Source organism: Phragmites australis, chromosome 19 (assembly GCF_958298935.1).
Source record: "Phragmites australis chromosome 19, lpPhrAust1.1, whole genome shotgun sequence".
Taxonomy (NCBI): Eukaryota; Viridiplantae; Streptophyta; class Magnoliopsida; order Poales; family Poaceae; genus Phragmites; species Phragmites australis.
Window position 1 is genome coordinate 4,387,663 of NC_084939.1, and position 12,005 is coordinate 4,399,667.

Consider the following 12,005-nt stretch of genomic DNA (forward strand, 5'->3'; position numbering starts at 1 on the left):
CTTCGGCACTCCATGGAGACAAACAATTCTAGTGAGGTACAACTCCGCATACTGCTTAGCAGAAAAAGTGGTCCTGACAGGAAGGAAATGCGCGGATTTTGTCAACCGGTCCACGATGACCCAAATAGAGTCATACCCACTCGAAGTCTTCGGTAAGCCAGTAATGAAATCCATCCCAACTTCTTCCCACTTCCAAGATGGAATGGGCAAAGGCTGGAGTGTGCCGGCAGGCTTGATGTGTTCAGCCTTCACCCTTCGGCAGACGTCGCACTCAGACACATACCTAGCAATCTCCCGCTTCATGCGAGTCCACCAGAAACGGGGTTTCAAATCCTGATACATCTTTGTACTGCCAGGGTGAATGGATAGCAACGAATCATGAGCCTCATCAAGGATCTTCTTCCTCAGCGCCTCGACCCTCGGAACCACTAAACGGTCCCCAAACCAGATAACGCCTTGATCATCCTCAGTAAAGCACAAGGCCTGCCCGATCTTCCTCTTCTCTCGAATTCGGGCCATACCCTTATCATCCCTCTGTGCAGCCTTAATCTCATCAATGAGCGTGGACTTGATTTCGAGATTGGCAATAAAACCGTCCGGCACCATATCAAGCCCAAGACGCCGGAAATCGTCGCATAACGTGGAATCCATCGGCGAGGCTACAAGACAGTGACAATGAGCCCTTCGACTCAAAGCGTCGGCGACCACATTCGCCTTGCCAGGATGGTAGTGAACCTCCAGTTCGTAGTCTTTGATCAACTCAAGCCACCTGCGCTGCCTCATGTTCAAATCTGACTGCGTGAAGATGTACTTCAGGCTCTTGTGATCCGTGTAGATACGGCACAAGTTGCCCATCAAGTAGTGGCGCCACATCTTCAGAGCGTGCACGACAGCTGCAAGTTCAAGATCATGTGTCGGATAGTTCTCCTCGTGACGCTTCAGCTGTCGGGATGCATATGCAACGACTCGGTCCTCCTGCATCAAAACACAGCCGAGACCGATGCCGGACGCGTCGCAATACACATCAAATCCTCTGGTCACATCAGGTTGAGCAAGCACTGGAGCGGTCGTGAGCAGCTTCTTCAATGTCTGGAAGGCAGACTCACAGGCATCTGACCACTCAAACCCGCTGCCTTGCTTCAACAACTGAGTCATCGGCTTCGCAACCTTGGAGAAGTTCTCGATGAAACGACGGTAATAGCCTGCGAGTCCAAGAAAACTCCGGATCTCACTGACATTCTGGGGCTGAACCCAGTCGAGCACATCCTGCACCTTGCTCGGGTCAACTGCCACTCCGTTCTCTGATAGAACATGTCCCAGAAAAGCCACCTCCCTGAGCCAGAACTCACACTTGCTGAACTTGGCATACAACTGATGCTCTCGGAGCCTGCCCAGAACAATACGGAGGTGCCCAATGTGCTCTTGTACAGTCTTGGAGTATATCAGAATGTCGTCAATGAAAACAATGACAAACTTGTCCAACTCCTCCATGAATACCGAGTTCATGAGGTACATAAAGAAAGCCGGCGCATTAGTCAAGCCAAACGACATAACGGTGAACTCATACAAGCCGTATCTAGTAGAGAATGCTGTCTTTGGAATATCCTCAGGTCGGACCTTGATCTGGTGATAGCCCAGCCTCAAGTCAATCTTTGAGAAGACTCGGGCTCCAGTCAACTGATCAAACAAGATGTCAATCCTAGGAAGCGGATACACATTCTTCACAGTGACTGCATTCAGCGGACGGTAATCAACACACATCCGGAGAGTGTCGTCCTTCTTCTTCACGAATAGAGCCGAGCATCCCCAAGGTGAGGAACTAGGACGAATGAAACCCTTCGCCAGCAGCTCCTGGATCTGCTTCTTCAGCTCAACTAGCTCAACTGGCGACATCTTATACATCTTCTTCGAAACCGGGGCCGCACCGGGCACGAGATCAATAGAGAACTCCACTGCCCTACCAGGCGGCATTCCAGGCAACTCATCCGGAAAGACATCCGGAAATTCCCACACCACAGGAATGGTCTCCATAATCCTGGTGGGGACAGCCTTTACGGCGAACAGGCAGGACTTGACATCCTCTAGCTTTAACTGGACCCGAGTACCTGACAGACCATTGAGGGTGACGGTCCGCCGAGCACAGTCCAACACAGCCTTGTTCTTGGAGAGCCAATTCATCCCCAGAATAATATCAATTCCCTTCGAGTTTATCACTAACAGATTGACAAAGAAGGGAACTCCGTTGACAATTACCGCCGCTTTATTCACACACTGGTTGATTAAAACTTTGGCCCCTGGGGCGTCTATAAGGTACGGTGTGTGGGTAGCACTGACTCTCAACCCACTTTTCCAAACATAACCCGAAGATATAAAGGAGTGAGAGGCTCCTGAATCAAACAAAACCACTGCAGAAAAGATGTCAGAGTTGAAACTCATATCCAACGTACCCATTAGGACGGTGTCACCCTCCTGAACCTCGTCGGCGGTAGTGTGGCGAGCTCGACCACGCTTGGGAACGTGAGTCGCCTGCGAAGACTGTGGTGCTGACTGAGCCGGCGGTGGTCGCGGGGCACTCAGCGCGGCTCCTGGCCTCGGATACGGGCACTCCCTCGAGAAATGGCCGACGCGGCCGCAGTTGAAGCACGGACCGCCTGAGCCACCAGTCACGCTCACTTGGGAGCCGGCGGGTCGTGCAGCCTGCCCTTGTGGGGCGGAGAACGCAGGACGTGGTACAAACCACATCGGTCGTGGGTAGCCAGCCGACGGCACCTGAAACTGTGGAGGCTGACTCTCAGTGCGGGTGCGCTGCGAGCTCCCACCCACAGAAGACGAGGAACCCCTCTTCCGCCTCTTCTCCTCTTGGTGGCTCTTATACTTGAGCTCCACTGTGATCGACGTGCTCACCAACTCGTTGAAGTCGGCGAACTTATGCGCGGACAACCGGTCCTACATCTTTGAGTTCAGGCCATTCACAAAACGGCGCTGCTTGCGCGCATCCGTGCTGACCTCCTCGGTAGCATACTGTGCAAGGTGGTTGAACACCTGCACGTACTCCATCACCGCACGACCTCCTTGCTTGAGGTCCTCAAACTCTCGCCTCTTAGCCTCCATGAGGCCACTCGGTATGTGAAACGAGCGGAAGGCCTCGCGAAACTCCGCCCATGACACGCGGTGATCGGCGGGGTGCATGGCCAGAAAGCCGGACCACCACGCACCCGCCGGGCCCTGAAGCTGATGGGCGGCGAAGAGCGCCTTCTCGTGATCCTCACAACGAAGAAGGGCGAGCTTCTGCTCAATCGTCCGGAGCCAATGATCAGCATCGAGAGGATCCTCAGCTCGCGAGAAGACCGGCGGCTGAGTCCGCAAAAAGTCCGAGAAGTCGTCTCGGCGCACGGCCCCACCTCCTCCATGAGGAGCCGCGTTGCGCACGAGAGCCTCCAGGAGCGCTTGGTTCGTCTGGAGGAGAGCGTGATTCGCTTGGCGGTTCTGCTCGATTTGCATGAGCACATCCGCCATGGTCGGCGGTGGAGGAGGGTTGTTCTGACCGGAACCCTCCGGAACCTCTCCACAACGCCGAGTGACAACCATTCTTGAAATGTAAAATAAAAGGGGGAAACGTCAAATTCCGACTCAGCACAATGCATTCGCCGGATATATTGTTAGAATCCCGTAATACATGTACAAACATGAATGCATGCATGAATGCCATGAAAAGATGCATGCTCGAACCTAGCTACCGCTTCTTTCTCAAAATAAGAACCGCACCTGCAAGCATCAAAATCACAGGCAGTTTATAACATCCAGAACGTACCCTTCGCGCTAGAAAGAGTAAGAGCGCGAACGGCCCTTGTACCACATGCCGTACAAGCGACAATCCATACGTCGACAACGACGTATTCACTTCCCGTAGACCCTACGGGACATCTCGTGTAAACGCCACACGAGTAGACGACCATGTCTCCCATCGCATGGTGGATGTTCATACGCTATTGCTAGCGTATTCACTTCCCGTACGGATCACCGTACGGAACATGCCGGGCCCCTGCCTCGCATCCGGCTGAGCCCTCGGTGATTAACCGCCACCGAGCGTCGTACCTTACCTTCCGACGATGCAAAGCCGAAGATGCAATGCTCAACATGAATCAATGCAGGGTCGAAAGCAAAACAATGTGTATAAGACATATAAACGTCACTCATAATACGCATTTTAACTTAGGGGCATAAACGATAGCAGTTTAATACATATTAGACACGAAGAGGCATAAACATAAATTATGGGTTGTTTAGGTGAAGTTGTCGACTTACTAAACAACGCACTAATTATGTTTAGGCTACTAAATTAAACCAGGCTCTGATACCAAGCTGTGAGGAACCGTCCAAATAGTATTCTACTTAATCATCAGGAGGATCATTATTCATAATCACAACCTCGACGATTAACCAGAATACCATTCCGGTAGTCCCGGCACGTGTTTTGTGCCCAGGATCGGAACACATGCCTTCCAACTCAGATATCACAACACAGTTTAATAGAGAGCAAATAATTAAACTGGATTACCATTGTTAAACAAGCAACTGCTTCCACAATTTACAACAAAATAGGAACAACAACAACTACTACGCAGCGGAAGAAAAACCTATACAACAAAAGAGTATGGAGCCGTATGCCCTTAGGCTCCATACCAAAAGCGCCGGAGTTCGGAGTAGAAGGTGCTACTCCTGCCCGCCACCCTGATCGGCAGGCACAAAGTAGCCGAACACTGCCTCTTCTTCGCCGACCTGCGAACCTGGAAGCAACTTAAGGGCAGCACCCTTAGTACGAAGGTACTAGCAAGTCTTACACAGTATGAGTATATATATTCTCGACTCCAAGGATCATGCATTTAAAGCTGTAGCAAGGATTAAGACATGTTCAAGTTCATTAAGCGGTAAGCAACCTAGACTCTAGGTGTAAGCAACTGACTTAACCAACCACCGACCCAAACCCTGCCAACCAACTGATCAAAACAGATATATAACAGCAAGTGTATATAAACAAACCATTCCCACCAAACCACCAACCACATACCGACCAAACCACCCCAATCCAACCATGCCACAACCCACATCGAAACTCTACGACCAAAATATGGTCGCTCGGTGGAGATAAGCGATAGCGATGCTCATGACCGAGAGCGCGGCAGCTCGAACTGATTATACACCCTGCAGGGGGATACTCCTGGACCCACACGACACAGGGACCATACGGCTTGTGCCACCCGCTAAGATGCGCACAAGGGGGTACCCGTGACAACCTTTCCCAACCAGGCCCAACCATGTGGATCAACCATAGCTCGGCGAGGCGGTATTAGAACTACTCCCCGAGCAAACTAATACCGCTAAAAGCCCGGACTCAAACCGGACTCACACCGTCTATGACGAGGCCCACATGACCACGTCTGCGAAGGTAATCGGCTCGCCTACCATTATATCAGCATGTGGTGAGTAAGGTATGTGCTAAAGCCGACTACACCGATGATCGGTGCTTAACCGGTGCAAGCGGTCTACGGTGTCCGGGTTCCCTCCCCGAACTGCCTGAGGACTCCTCGTGAGCAGATGACACCCCTAACACCGCCCACACCTCGTCTCAACTCACCACTCACCGAACCGACTCATCATCAACACAACCATAAGTGCGAACAAGTAATAAGTCCTAGGCTCGCGACAACGGTGGACGCCGTCGTCGACTTCTACCGGAAAGCTTAAGTACCACTAAGCATAGCGAACTAAAATTAGACCTCGATGACACCACTAGGCTCCTAGGAACAACACATGACATGTGACCGAAATGGGATAATGCATCGGCATAGGTTCTACCCAACTCAGTACCCGACACATGCAATGTATACATAAGCGTAGATAACATATTAAATTTTCAAGTAGACACGGTGCAATATGAACGATGCTTGCCTTGCTGCCCTGAAAGGTGGGACGCCTCACGATCGCCCACGGCCTCCGGGATCGACGGATCGGCGTTCACTACAGAGAGCAACGCGTGCAATGTAATGAGCATGTATGAAATGCGATCACGTAAGAAAAATATGCTCCACAATACATGACAATATTATTCCAAGATCGTACTGACCAAACCAGAATTTTCCAAGTGGTCTCAAAAAGTTTGGAGTTCCTACGAATTAACTACGAATTTTACAAGCTATCAGCTATCAGGAAAGCCTGATAAACCGTGCTCGGGGTGCCCGGGATGAACAGTACTCACGGGTACCCGGGGTGAACAGTACCGGGGGTGCTCGGGTGAACAGTACCCGGGGGTCCTCGGGATCGACCGTGCTCGGGTGCTCGGGGTGAACAGTACAGGGGGTGCTCGGGGTGCTCGGGTGAACAGTACCAGGGGTCGTCGGGTGAATAGTACCCGGGGGTCGTCGGGAGTGCTCGGGGTGACTGATCTCGTGCTCGGGTGAACAGTACCCGGGGGGTCGTCGGGTGAACAGTACCCGGGGTGCTCGGGAGTGCTCGCGGTGACTGAGCTCGTGCTCGGGTGAACAGTACCCGGGGTCGTCGGGTGAACAGTACCCGGGGTGCTCGGGAGTGCTCGCGGTGACTGCGCCCGTGCTCGGGTGAACAGTACCCGGGGTGCTCGGGAGTGCTCGCGGTGACTGCGCCCGTGCTCGGGTGAACAGTACCCGGGGGTCGTCGGTGAACAGTATCAGGGGGTGCTCGGTGAACAGTACCCGGGGTGCTCGGGTGAACAGTACTCGGCGCTACAGTAAAATCAGCCTCGCGCAGCTCCAGAACAGCAGCCATTACGAAGGGAAAAACTGAGCTAAACTAACCTGGGAGTCTCTCTAAATCAAAAGTAAAAATGCCTAGAAGGGTGTACAGGGTCTAGACTTTGTTCAACCGCCTAGCAACATGATTCCTAACTCAAATCCACATAAATCCTCATTTGTTCCCAGACTGTAGAACTTTAAGAACTTTGCAACCCTAGTTCCAGATCCAAGATCTATCCAACCAAAAATGAGCATACTTGCCATGGGAGCCTAGCAGACTCACCTAAGGTCCTTTGCTGAGGTTGGTGACCGCCAGTTGAAGGAGGAAACGACGGAAAATGGCTTGGAGAAGAGAGGAAAGACTGCTGCTTCCTTACTTCTCCCAAAGAACACCAAACAAGTTCAGAACCAGCTCGAATTCCTTCGGGGAAACTGAAAATGAATTGGATGGACGAGTAGCCCTTGAGCTGGTGGTCACGTGAGTACCACATACGTACCTTGATCTTGCTCCCAGAGGTAGGGATCCAAAGGGGAAAAAGGGAGCCTAAGAGAGAGAGTGAGAGAGACAGCCAACTCCAACTTGCTTCCTCAAAAAGCCTTATATGGTGGAGTGGGTGAGGAGTACGTATGGGCAAGTTTGAGGGGGAGAGAGAGCTGTTGCCCACTTATAGAGAGATATTTTCCACCCAAGTGGGCCCCATTTACCTAGAGGAAAGTCCAGACTTGCTTCCAGCTCCTTTATTTCTCTTAGTTTTTCCTTCTCCCACCTCATTGACTCAAAGTGAAGTGCTCCAGTGACCCAAACTGGAACATGAAGCTGAAATTGCATGTTTTAGGATTAAAACACACAATTATGGATTTCGGGACGTGACAGCTACCCACCATGGTCACTGTCAGCTGTGCTTTGTTGACGTACATGCCGCCGTCGACCTCTCAAGCGAGTTCACCACAGTGCGTTGAGCATTTTGGTACCCCTCCCTAGCCAAGCTCTGCCGCTGTTCGCCGCCGGCAACTAGTCAAAATCAGAAAATCCAGAAAATGCTGAAAGGAATATTAGTTGTATTGATAAATCGGCTGAAATAATCTATAATTTGTAGAAAAACATCTATACCTTAGAAAAATATGAAACCAAGTTTTTTAGTTTTGTTTTGTCATGATCTACATGATAAAAATACATGCATACATGAAATGTCCACTGAAATACAATTATTTCATTAAATATGTTGTAACTTGTTAATCCATAATTAAATCTTGAAATATCAAAACATGGTCAATCCAACTTTGTTAACCTTGTTTTGTCATGCTCTGTAAACAAAAATATATTTCAAGCATGAAATGATTATTTAGCACTAATTCTTTGTCAATCTTGATTAAGCCTTTTAAACTTGATTAATTTCTACATAAATTAATAAAAATCATAAAATGTGAAACTAATTTTGTATGTCTTCTCAATGTATACCTTACACGGTAAAAATACATTTTTCCATGTTAAGTACTTCCTTCGTGTGAGTTTGTTTGAACTACCTCATATAATTTTGGATTTAAAAATAACAAGCATGTAATTTGGGTAATTAAGTGGGCAAATGAACTTCAATTCATGTGATTCTTCCTCTACTGCATTCATAACCCCACACACTACATCTCTACCATATTTCATGTTGTTTGGATCACATTTCATGATATTTCATTCATTCTCATTTCGATGCACTTTATCGCTCTTTAGAGAACGACGTCGTGGAGTGTCATGAGGTTGATCTCGAGGGTGAATGTGCTGTTTAATTTTAATAAGTTATCGCTATATGTATATCATGCATGTAAGGGTTGAATAATAAAGAAATTTTTTAAAGATGACACCAACAAAAACCCATCGGACCCGGCTAATAAGTAGAAGCACCATGTGGTTCTTTAAGGAAAAAGAATGATTATTGCGATGGAGAATATCGTTGACGAGAAAGACTACAATCAATTCAACACGCTACCTCCTTTCAAATAGGACATCGACCTAGGTCCTATGGAAGACACCGACGAACCTCCATATATACGCCATGTTCATAATGAAGGGCAAATTGTTAAGACAAAGTAACTAAATTATATTAATTACTATGTATGAATTTATTTTAGATGCAATTATACCTCACTTATATTATGGAAGCTTTAATTTGTAGTTTATGGTGGAAGATGTCTTTATTATTGAGCATATTGATTTTTTATTTTTAATGAATTAGCAATAGCACAAGCATTATTTCTATTACATGATTTACACAAGCTATAGTTATGAGCGTATTTATTTTCAGTTCTTAATGATTTAAAATATTTATTGATGAAATTAAGATATATAGTAAGCTCCAATATAGAAACTTAGGTATTAACATATTTATTTTAATTTTTTTATTGAATTAGAAAATTGAATAAATTTTTTGCATCAAGATTTTAGGTAAATGGAATGTTAATAAACATAGATAGTTCAAACTAATTCGAAAACACTTGAGTAGCACATCGATTTAATTGTTAAGTCTTACTTAGGGCAGGTCGTGGGTTTTGAGTCTCAGCGGGCGCGCACGCACAGATAAAATAAATTTTTAGCACCTCGAACCTACAGTGAAAGGGGTTGCACTGTCGTTGAACATATTCGACCAGCTTTGAAAGTTGTTTCACTATCGGTGGATTTTTTGGGCCGACAATGAAATATGTTTTACTGATGGTTATCCTATTGAGCTGGCAGTGAAGATCATTTTTCACTGCCGGTCTTCATCTTGAGCCGACAGTGAAAATCCTCCCCTATAGAAGTGCTTGATGCATGTGCCCTCTGACACTTAGAAATTTTTTCCCCTTCCTAGCCTGTGCCCTCCGCCGAATCATCTCCTGATGCCGAGGAGCCCACATAGTCGTGCCTTGCGCCATCGTCCACCACTACCGTAGCCGAGGACCAACACCCCAATGCCAAGGAGCTTGCAACCTCCTCCCCCACGTCGAGGAGCCCGTGCTGTTGTGCACTGCGCCCTCGTTCACTATCGTTGTCATCGAGGACCACCACCCCAACACGGAGGAGCCCGTTGCCTCCACCCCGACGAGCACCCCGACCCCGAGGAGCCTGCGCTGCCATGTCATGCGCCCTCGTCCACCATCGCCGTCGCCATGGACAGCCACCCTAATGTCGAGGTAGGCCTCTCGGCTCCCCCTCCGTCTCCTTCTCCCCTCCGATTCCTAGGGTTTCAGCGCAAGTTTGTACTGATTCATGGCCGTCTGCTTATGTGCTCAAATGATAAGAATAGATGCTTGTGTGCTGGTCCTTGTATGTGTTAAAATGATAAGAACAGATGTTGATTGTTGTCCTTTTGTGTGTTCAAATGATAAGAACATATATGCTGCCTCGGTCTGCCTCGGTCCTTTTGTGTGTTCAAATGATGCTTGTGAGTATTTTCCCTCTTCTGTTCTGAACAATACTGGTACATATTTCCTTTACTCGATGATGAATTAATACACTGAGACTGGGCAATTTACTGAGTACAATAGTTTAGACCTGTGATTCTCTAGTTGTCTGATTGTTGTAGCCCCTGGTGAGACTTGTTGATGGTTCTTGCTGGTCTGTACTTGTATATCGAGATATATTTCTTGTGTTATCTTTGCAGTGGGCTACCTATTATAATTTGATCCCTAGATGGTATGCTGCTGTAAGTTCAGAGATTGATTAGCATATTAGATTCTAAATAAGGAAGTTGATTCATCCTTTTTGTTCTATCATTACTTGTTTGAATCCTGTTGTTCAGGCTCTATTTTTGTCTCGACAAGAAATTGCTTGTTCTTTTCAGAATCTATGCTCTCTGATTTGGTATAGGAACACTGTCTATGATGATATTGTGTGATTTTTGAGAATTCTGACCATGTTTTAATAACTAGATGAGAACTTAGTAAATTATGCAGTCGTTTATGTACTCAATAGAACAATTAGGGGCAGAACCTTAATTGTCCTGGGCAAATTGTTATTCATTTTCTGAGAGCACTTTTATACATCTATTATTCAATTCTTGTTGTACACTGAGGTCATATTTCTTTTTTACTCATGTTATGTGTTGTATTAAAAATTACACTATTTTTATACTTTTTTTTCTTTTCGTAAATGATGAAATTGGAGACCATACATATGAATGCAAAGTTCAACTGGGATGGTTATTACACAAGTCCAAATAGGAAGCTGTTGTGGCATACAACAGTCAAGACATCCAGGCCGAGCTAAAATTCGCTATATTTGAAAATAAGGAGAAATTTAATTTCACATGTAAAGATGTCATAATCTTAATTCTTGTTGTAATCATTATTTTGCTATGTAAGATGATATGACTTGTAAGATAAATGTGTCACTTGCTAATACCTTTGTGCATATTTGTGCCTATTTTGCTACGTAAGATGTGATTTTTTTTTTGTTAAATATGGTTATAATGCACTCAATTACAATATTGTATGTGTATGCATTCTATCTATCAACTTCTTCATGGTTATCTCTCTTTCGACATCCTCTCTTCCTCCCTCATCGGCTTTATCTCTATCTCCCTTCTTTCTCAGCTCTCTATATGTAGAATACTCAACCGTTTATCTGTCATCGTATGCAGAACTTCCAGAAATGGATGGCACCACCAACCACCGATCCGGCCCAGGTGCCAGAAGGAGTTGTAGTGCCACCGTCAAACATTGAAAAAGGTACCCCAAGCCACTACCTCAATCTGGACCAAACAGATGCATGTGGAGGCGATAAGGTAATTCATAAGTAGAAGAATAAATCTATTCGACATATTATCGTATAGGTTCTTAATATTTTTTCCGCTTATGCACAGATGCCTGATGCTCCTGAGGGTCACGACAATGAGCAATCTTAGGAGCAGCATCGTGCCCGAGGTCCTTCGAAAATACCTACAGGACAATTTGTGATCACGAAGGTCTCACCAACAGGGGAGCCAACTGCACCAGAGAGAGTTCTGAGGCCATATAAATCATTTTGTAGGATAGCTATTAAGGATTACGTGCTCATCAGCTACAAATTGTGGACCGGCGAACGAGGTGATCCGCATGTAGTTCCTGATTCAATCAATAACGACATTATATGGCCTAAGATATTAGAGATGTTCGAGTTCCCTACAAAGACAGATATGGACGTAGTTAAACGTAAGACGCTAATGATTATGGGCCTATCATTTAAGAATTAGAAGGGCATACTGAACATAACCTATATGCAGAAAGATACAA